The following is a 10,325-nucleotide window of genomic DNA, read 5'->3' as shown; positions in this document are numbered from 1 at the left end:
CCAGCAGAATAGAAAAACAGCCTTCCTATTCTGCACCCCAGGAAGAGGAAGCCTGTGGTATATTGCCACTGAACTTGGAGGTTCTGTATAGCCGCTATGGCCAATAGCCATTGATAGACTTCCTCTCTGCAAAGGCATCTTTTGAAGACATCCAAATCATGTACACTTGAGGACTCTGTAAATTCTTAGGGAGACCAACTGTCCGCCTCAACTACTTACCTGTGAATCTGGAGTAACAGTGGCCCACAGTACAGAGCTGTTATGAAGGTGAACGAAAAGTATATCTGCACCAAACCTTTATCCACACCAAACCTTGATGAGTAGGTGAGCTATGCATCTAATAAACATTGTGTTCTTGCCTACCATCTTCACTGGTGGGCATGTTCTGTCTTGGTTGGTGTACATGCTTTTTGTCTCCTCAAAAATCTTTTATGACTTACACATCCATTAGTCCTTTCAAAGGAAGGTTACCCTGTTAGACAACTTCTGATAGCATGTGAAACAGAATCTTTTATTTTTTCATCTCTCTGGTAGATTTAGACAACTGTTCAAACTGTTGCAAATAATAATAATAATAATAATAATAATAATAATAATAATAATAGCAGCTGTCCACAACATTCATTGAAACATCTGATATCACAAAAATGGATGAAATTAGAAGTAGGCAGGCACTGGCTAATGAAAAGGGCTCTGGAGAATATGAGAAGGCAATATTAATTCAAAGGGGCAGTTTGTTTTGGAAAACACCTTGATGGCTTTTGTGGCTAGGATGTTGACATACTGGAGAAAACCATCTGCACAATTGATAAGTGATTATTGAATTCTGTCTCAGAGCTTTGTGCATCGCATGCCTGCATCTCATAGCTTTTTTATTTCCCATTATATTTAGCAGTTCTGACTAATGCCTGTATAAAATTAGGGTGCCTACTTGAAACAGCTGAGCGCATATTAACTACCTTTTAACACATCTAAACCACTTTGGGGTACTCATAATTAAAGCAATGAAAGGTGGATTTGATTTCTTGCTACTCTTCTATGAACAGATAAGGGATTATAACTGGTGTTACTGGTCGTATATGTAGAACAGAGTTTGCCTCCCCACCCCCGCAAGGCTTGTGGGCACATTTGAGTCACACTCCCCCCGATCCTGAGTCAGAAAGAGAAAAGGGGCACACATACTTCATTTTTACAGGGAATCTGGGTAAAAATTAGATCCAGGAATCTGAGAATCTAAAAGCACATACAACTGAAAGAGAGTGTGGAGAAGAAGGTCACTCTTTCAACTTCCTCCTGCAGACTCTATATACTGTTCAAAGATAAAAAGTGAATGACTCTCACCACTTCATGACCAAGGAGATGTGCCATGGCTCAGAGACTTAACAGACACCGGGTAAGGGCTCAAGGGCACCGTAATGCCCATGGGTGTCATATTGGAGACCCCTGATGTAGAACCAGGAAGGAGCAGTTATACTGAATTCATCAATACAGAAGGTTCATGATCTCATGTGTGCACCCTCAAGTCTAATTTCTGAAGAAGAACTCAAGGCTGGTACTTCTGTGTACCATAAAGCACACAGCACATTGTTAAAAGCAGTAACTGAAGCTTCACTGTTGGCTGCAGTCACAAAGAATCTGCAAGTAATTTTGTTTGACACCAACACAACGCTCTCCACCATCTCCTTCAGCGTAAGCCTAAAGCAATGTCTCTGAAAGGTTTCATGCTGGTACTGCACTGTGCTAAGGAATGCATATTTCTATTAATTGCAAAGTTCCCTCAGCACAGGAAATTCTCCTGGCCACTTTCGGGCATGTGATAATAAAACCATAAGGAAAAGGCTGGTGGGTAAGGGTTTGAGTCCATAGCTGGCTTAAGGATGTCTCGCCACATGTTTACTGGCTTAAAAGTATGTTAAATCTCATAGAGGAGCGGGGAGGAAGGGTAGTATAACAATCATCTGCTCCAAGTGCCCAAGAGAAGGACACCTGCAATGCAAGAATAGAATTGAGTTTGGCAGCAGGCTTTCTGGGACCAATCAGTGTGCCTAAAAGACAGCGAAAAGTTAGAGGGGTGAAAGAAGGTACTGGAAGGTGAGAAAGAATGACAGAGTTGGCATTTCCATCATTTTTGTATGAAACAGGCCCCTTCCAGTGAGGTGACCTTTTATATCAGCCAAGTATATTGAATTTCCCAGTACAGTGCAGAATTTCATCTTCTAGCAGCATGTCCTAGTGGAAAATCAGCACTGAACCAGTTTCTACTGTCATCTTACTTGTTGTTGACATTGGTACAACTACTGGCGGCACACTGTTCTGAAATGACAACAGTGAATGCGTTGTCTTCCCTTGAACTCTGATTTGTAACACAGGAAAAGCTGGGTCACTTCAAATCTATTACTCCTAATCATAGTTATACTGAACTGAATGCTTTATCTGTCATGGGTAATAACTGCGATCATTCTAGATGATTCTGGGTTGCTTGGTTTTTGCTTAAGGTTGAAGAAATGAAGGAAAACACCCCATTTTACATATGCTTTGGTTGCAATTTAGAATGCAACTAGAGTTGTGTTTGGTTTAATAGGCAGATTATTCAACAACAAAAATCCTCAATTAACTGACACATTGCCTGTATACAATGTGCTGGAACAAAACTGTTGTGGCAGGGAGATAATAAAGGTTCCTATCATGAGGCAGAGTTGAATCACTGTCTTGTTAAATGTAAAGGAAAATTGGGACCATCCTATCACAGCTCTCATGCTACCTTTTATTGCCCTCCTGCCTCACCTTCCAACACCTTCTTTTCGCTTTATCTTTCCAGGCCTCCTCTTTAAATCTACCCCAGAATGGTTAAGAATGGAAATTGCAAGTCTTACATTGCCATTATACCTTTTCTACTGTGTAATGAAATCATGTTCCTTGTATAACCAGAAAAAGAGGTGAACAAGTTCACTAGGGCTGGGCTGACACCAGCTTACTTATTTTTTTACGAAGGCATAAAAAACAGTCACTTAGAAAAATAATCACTTCTGTACCTAAGCTGTGGTCCACATCTTTTTCATGCTTAATGAATTTTGAAGTGCATTCCATATATAGTGCAAGTTAACCCTGCTTGTAGAGGTCAAACATCGGAAAGATTGCTAAACAGATATAAAAGAGAAAATACATATAGTAAATCTTCCTCATGCCTCACTCCCAGCTTCTGTCATTCCAAGGCAGCAGTCGCCAGCATGAGGCCTGTAAATGCAGATGGGCATGGAGAAAACTCCCCTGGTACCCACAGGGTCCCCTCTCCCCTTTGAAATTAGGCCTATTATGGTATAGCAAATAGAATTGGTAGGAGGATGGGTGCTCACAATAGTTTCTCCAGTTTGCAAGTGTGCCAAGGGTCCTAATCAAGTCCCCCAGCTCTAAAGAAACAAATGCAGTATTCTTAAGGGCCAAGCTATATATGACACCAAAGATATATGAATGCATCGCCCAACTTTTGTGAGTATGTGGCTAAAAGCAACCACAGGATGGGTCCAATTTGGACTGGAACCACAACGTAGGAGATGGTGCAGATTACTCAGTACAAACTGTACCACTCTGCAGGTTCCTATAAGTAAGGGATGTACAACAGGTCAATCGCAATCTACTGGTAGATCCCCATGAGGTTTTGGTAGATCACGGTCGATCTCTGGCTCCCTTTCCTTAGCATTGGTAAAACTGACTCCTGCTCCACCCCCTCACCCAGCCCTCCAATGTTGTTTGATCTCTGGAAGGGAAGACGGAGCTTTCTCTGTGCTGCTGTTTTCATCCATATTGATCTTTTTGTGAGTGACCCCTCCAAAAAAAAAAAAAAACAGAACTCCCCCCAAAAGCTTTTTCTTTTTTTAATATATAAAATATTTATTAATTTTTTAAAAAAATAAAGCATAAGCAATAAGCAACATTACTTGTGTCGTAACAAAATTTCATAACTTCTTTGGACTCCCTCACGTCTCCCGCTCCCACTTACATTGTTAAAGAGAATTTTTTTCAAACAAATTATCATCTTCTTTACATTCTTGTATCCGCTCATTTAAATATAATCTAACACTTCTCCAATAAGTTTATATTATCCTTAATCTCATTTAACATCAAATTTAAATCTAAATTAGTGGTGGTCAATTATTTATGATCTAGCATCCTTCTTAACATTCAGCCAAATTACAGTATTTTTGTAGATAAATCTTAAATTTCTTCCAGTCTTCTTCCACCCTCTCTTCTCCCAAAAGCTTTTTCTTTAACCCCTAAAAAATGGGGGTTTGAAATGAACCCTTCCAAAACGCAAAATGGGGCTTTCCTTCCCCCAAAAAGGTCAACAACTTTGAGCTGGTAGATCACTGCCAGTTTTTAATTCTGAAAGTAGATCGCAGTCTCTTGGGAGCTGGCATTATAGGGCTAAATGAGAATACAGTGGTACCTCCAGATGCGAACGGGATCCATTCCCCATTCGCATCCTGAAGCAAAAGCAACCTGCGCCTGCGGGTTGCGATTTACCGCTTCCGCCCATGCACACGCTCCGTTACTTCCGGGTCGCCGCAGAGCGTAACCTGAAAATGCTCAACCTGAAGCACATTTAATCTGAGGTATGACTGTAGTTTGCTTTTTGGTACATACTGGAAGATGCTGTGGTAGTATCTGCACATATGTGAAATCAATAGTGTATGATGCTATCACAAAGAAACCCAATCTTATACCAAAGAACACAATGAATGTTACATCCACACCATGCATTTAAAAGCACATGACTTCCACCAAAGAATCCCACAACTGTAGTTTAAGGGTGCTGGGGACTATAGCTCTGTGAGAGGTGAACTACAGTTCCTATGTTTCTTTGGGAACTGTAATTCACCCATATTCATTTATCATCAAATGTATAGTATAGATGCAACTGAAGGCACAAAAACATGTTCCACAGCTATTATGTCTGAAAATAGTAGAACTTCAGGTGTTGTCCTATAAAAAAAATGATAGGTAGTAGGATCAGCAGGCACAGAAGAAAGTGCTTCGTTGCACAACACAATAAAGTTTGTAACTTCATTGTCAATGGGTGCTGGCAACTATTTCTCACTTAGTGCAACCTTGTTAATCAGAAAGCCTCACGTTGAGTGGGACTTATCCCTAAGTATAGAACTGCAGATTAACTGAGTCTCTAGAGCATCTACAAAATTTATATATGCCATTATCTTTTCTGCAAAATGACATTATTGGAGGTTGAAAGTCATAACTTAAGCTGCTTTGTTTGTTAGCAAACTGAATTCTAACCTTCTTCGAGATACCTGGCACCTTGCCTGCTTTAGCAAACAGGGCTAGTTCTAATTGCTTTTTTCCACTGTGAAAGGCAAGTGTAAGCCTCCGCAATATAATCATTTTAAGGCAACAGCACAACCTCAAAAACAACGAAGGCAATACAGACCTTCTTTTAAGGAAAATAAAAAGACCTTGATTCACCTTATCTATAGATCATTGATGGAGAACCTCTGACTCTCTAGATGCTGGACTCACCCCCATCAAACTCCATCATCATGGCAAATGGAAAGGGGTGATGGGAGTTAGTCCTACAAAATTTGGAAAGTTACAACAGGTCATCCATCTAAATCATATTCAGAGTAATCCCACTGAAATCAATAGGTTTAAGTTAGTCCTGACTAAGGTAAATCCACTGGTTTCAATGGGTCTTCTCTGAATATGACTTAGTTGGATAAATTAGTTGGGTACCACTCATAGTATACAAATGACTATAGAAAACTTTTCAGAAGTTACTTCGGCTGCAGTCCTAAAAAACAAACAAACAAACAAACAAACAAACCACTTACTAGGGAGTAAGTCCCACTGAGCACAGCAAGACTCATGTCTGAGTAAACAACTATACAGCTGGGCTGTGTGACATCTCTCATACCTCTAGAAATCAGCTTATGAAGAGAAAAGTCCTAAATTTTAATCAAAGTCTGTCTTTTCTTTGAATACCTGGTGGATTTCCATGTGGGCTTCATATTATTGAAGCTGAGTGCGTACATAAAACATCTGTAGTACTGGAGCTGAGTTTGAAAACCAGTTTCTAGAATGAATCTCGTAGGTAAGAGAAGAAATTCAAAAAGGCAGTGAATAATATTGGGATGACCTGACTTGGTAAAAGATTGTCACCTTCTGAAAAAGTCTTTAACTATAACTGTGTCGTACAGCATAGCTTCCAATTCAAGGCTGAATGCTTAAGAAAGTTGTGCTTTGATCCTCTGCATTAGCTGTTTCCGTCTAAATTTATCCTCTGTCATTAATTCTTTGGTTAACAATCGCTTACAGGGTGATCTACGCGCAGAGTGTGATGGGGGAGAGAACAGAAGGCTCACACCAGCAAGACAGAAAGTGGGGGAATGCATTTTGGGGCGTTTGTGTAGAGGGGGAAGAAACTGCCAGATTCAGCAGCTCTCTCCCATCATGCTCCCAGAATGCTTTGTTTTGCCCTCTCAACATCAGAACCCAATAGCGTTGGAGGGGCACCAACTCAGCTTCACAGAGGAAATGTATGAAGCTGGTTCTGCCTCTCCAAGGCTGGGCGCCTCTCTATTGGACTTCACCCATGCCACACATTTAAAGCACATACACACACAAGCCCCAAGAATTTTGGGAACTGTAGTTTACACTTCATAGAGCTACAATTCCCAGCACCCTTACCAAACTGCTGTTCCCAGGATGCTTGGGAGGCAGGGATGTGATTTAAAGGTATAGTGTGTATGCAGCCTTGGAAAGTGCAACCCTGAGAATCCTACAGCCCAGGGATCATTGGACTGCAGCCTTAATTACAATACTTATCTTTTCCTCCAGGCTTTCCTTGATCTGTAAGACTGGATCCTGTTATTAGATTTGGTTTTTTTATCTCTTTTTCTGATACTGTTTTACTGTTTTTATGTTTGTGCTTTCATGCACGCTGCTTAGAAATGCTAAGCATCGAAGCAGTTTACAAATGCTTTTTAATTAACTAAATACAAACATTTTTTCTATCACAGTTTTAACTGTCCAAAGTACCAGTAATTTTGCAGTGGCATTGATACAAGGAAAAGAGTGCTTTTTGCTGTTTTCTTTGTGGTTTTTGCAGTTTCTTGTGCACGAAGAATAAATGATGGTAGAGGGTTTTTTGAACAGACTTCCAATAAAGTTTCTGAGTGGATAGGGAGTGTGTCCTGTGATTGCTAAGCAACTAGAGTATGTCTCTTACCTCTCCTAGTGATGCATGAGCAGGGCAAATTGAATTCAAATTGTACTAGCAACATGGCTTCAGAGATAAAAAGTGATACACTTGCTTTCCTCTCAAATGTATACCGTGCCTTTCTCTTTAAAGCTGACACCACAAAAATAAAAATGCATAACAACAAAATGTATAAGGGCATCTCCAGGCTGTCAGTATTTTGTGGAAGGGTTTCAAATGCAAGCTGAAACTTTAGGCATGTGCAATTAAAGTGCAATAAATCAACTTTTAAAATGGACTTTTTGCAGCTCTGTAAGAAATGCATTAAAATGAAAAGGGGTCAAAACCACTGAGCCTCTTGGATTGCCAATCAGAAGGCTGACAGTTCGAATCCCCATGATGGGGTGAGCTCCCATCGCTCCGTCCCAGCTCCTGCCAACCTAGTAGTTTGAAAGCACACCAGTGCAAGTAGATAAATAGGTACCACTGCGGCAGGAAGGTAAATGGCGTTTCCGTGCACTCTGGCTTCCATCAAGGTGTCCCATTGCACCAGAAGCGGTTTAGTCATGCTGGCCACAAGACCCAGAAAGCTGTCTGTGGGCAAAAGCCGGCTGCCTTGGCCTAAAAGCGAGATGAGCGCCGCAATCCCATAGTCGCCTTTAACTGGACTTAACCGTCCAGGGGTCCTTTACCTTTTTTTATCTTTACCTTACTACCTCCTACCATATATATAGTAATTATAGTGGTTTTTAGTGGTGACATGTTGACACTTATCAGATGGTGAGGCAGAGGACAGCCAGATGTGCTTAGCATTCGCCTGGTACCTTACTATCAGGAAAATCCACAAGATGTTCCAAGCAATAAACGCTTTCTGCTAACTTCATTGAGTTCCCTAGTTCACTAATTTCATTGATCAGCACATGAACAGCTGGGGGAAAAATGGTGGTGATCCGAATCCTAGACTGGGGTAGGAAACCTACTCCCCCCCCCATGTTGTTGGACACCAGCTCTCATTGGATCCAGCCAGTGGTATAGCATGCATTGCCAGCACCCGGGGCCACACAGAGGGGGTGAGTGAAAGGGACAGAAACAGACAGAGTACACATGCACATTCAACTGCCTAACGGTGTCCGTGTCACCCAGGTGGTCACAGTTGCAGAGATAAGAAAAGACGAGTCGTTCCATTGTCTGGAGAGGTCATGTCCTAGTTCACATGGAGAAGCCATCTTCAACGGAGCCCAGCTATGGAAGTGAGCAGCTGTATTGAGGCAGCACCAAGTGTTGAAATTTTGCACCCCCTAAGAATTTTGCACCTGGTGCCACTGCCCCCGTGGTCTCTCCCACGCACACCACTGGCTCCAGCCAGCATGTCCAATGGTCAGGGATTATGGTACAGCAACACCTGGGGAGGAGACAGTTTCCTCACCCCTCTCCTGGAGTCAAACTGAGATTTGGGGTGGGGAATCCTGAAGGCATCTGGCTGTTAAGAACAGAAAACTGAGTAGATATGGTCTAATTTTGTTGAGGTTTTATATGGCCAACAGGAAGAGCCAGGAATGAACCAGCTAGAAATGCTGCATAACCAGCATTAGTCTAAAGAAAGCAGTCTGCTTGAACATGGAACTGCAAGCACAAGGCCAGGAAGAGTATCCTAGGTGACTGAATAACCCAATTGCCTTCCAGGGATTTGGAGAAATGAATCTTTTATTACAAAGCATGGCTACTGGCATCAGCAGGGAGCAGGGAGTTTGAATGGAGCACAGTTAATTGCACTCTGCAGTTGTATTAACGGAATATGGTCGGTGTCAAAAAGAAAGCTGATGGTGCAGAACTGCCTATCAGTTGTATGTTGACATTGCTGTCTGAATCCTGCTCCTCTTTTTAAATGCATCGTATTATGCAAGGCTCTCTCCCTGCACCCTTTCCACTAAGACGCAACTAACTGAGCCAAGGCTGCAAATAGAGGATAACCAGAGCTTACACTTCCACTTTGGCTATATTCCAACATGTGCATCTGTACCATTGATTTTTTCATAGCACCAGGCTACAGAACAAACTCTGTTCTTTCTTGCAGGGTTGTTGTGAGGATAAAATGCAGTAAAGGGACTTTCTGTATACTCCCCTAAGCTCCTTGGAAGACCATATTATGTACATACAGTGGTGCCCTGGGTTACAGACGCTTCAGGTTACAGACGCTTCAGGATACAGACTCCGCTAACCCAGAAATAGTACCTCGGGTTAAGAACTTTGCTTCAGGATGAGAACAGAAATCGCACGGCGGCAGCAGCTAAAGTGGTGCCTCAAGTTAAGAACAGTTTCAGGTTAAGAACGGACCTCCAGAATGAACTAAGTTCTTAACCCGAGGTACTGCTGTATTGGTATGGGGGGGGGGTTCGCTGTGAGATTTATGAACTGGGTTCTCACTGTGGGTTTACCCTAAGACAATATCTGGCCTGAGTCTTGGACTTATTCTCAGAGTAAACCCACTGAAATCAATAGACCAATGTCCATTTATTTTAATAGGTTTAATTTAAGTATGGCTACCATTGGCTCTCACCCATAGACTTTTTTAAAATTGCTACAAACAAAGAATATATGCGGTACTCTTACCAGTGTGATACAGTCCTAGACAATCCCTGTACTGTGTGAATCAGGTTGGGCATAATTATTGGTTGGGAAAGCACACATTCAAGCACTGTTAAAAAGCAAGACTGTATTTTAATAGATATTCCAAGCCCTCCAAATGTAATGGGGAGGGGAAAGTGGTTTATCTCACCCCAAATTCCTTTATTACAGGTCAGCCCTGTGTGACTTAGGAGTGGAATTGCTTGACTAAAGTCTCAGTAAAGCGTAATATGGAAAAACCAATAATGAAGGCAAACAATCTGCATGGGTGAATAGGTTCATCTCATAACACGGCTGAACTTACAACTTACTCAGCACAATATCTTAAGTGCTGCCAGCAATCATAAAAGTCTCTTTAGACTCAAAGTGCTACTTCCCAGCAAACTGGGTTGCTTGCAGTGATGGAAACTTGTGTGACAGCTTCAAGGTGCAGCTATTAAAGTCATCAAAGAACTTCACCCATGGTTCAGCAGCTGAAATTTGCAAGAACATA

This window comes from Podarcis gaigeae, assembly GCF_964106915.1.
Source record: "Podarcis gaigeae genome assembly, chromosome: 7".
Classification (NCBI taxonomy): domain Eukaryota; kingdom Metazoa; phylum Chordata; class Lepidosauria; order Squamata; family Lacertidae; genus Podarcis; species Podarcis gaigeae.
Note: the sequence above shows the minus strand (reverse complement) of the source record.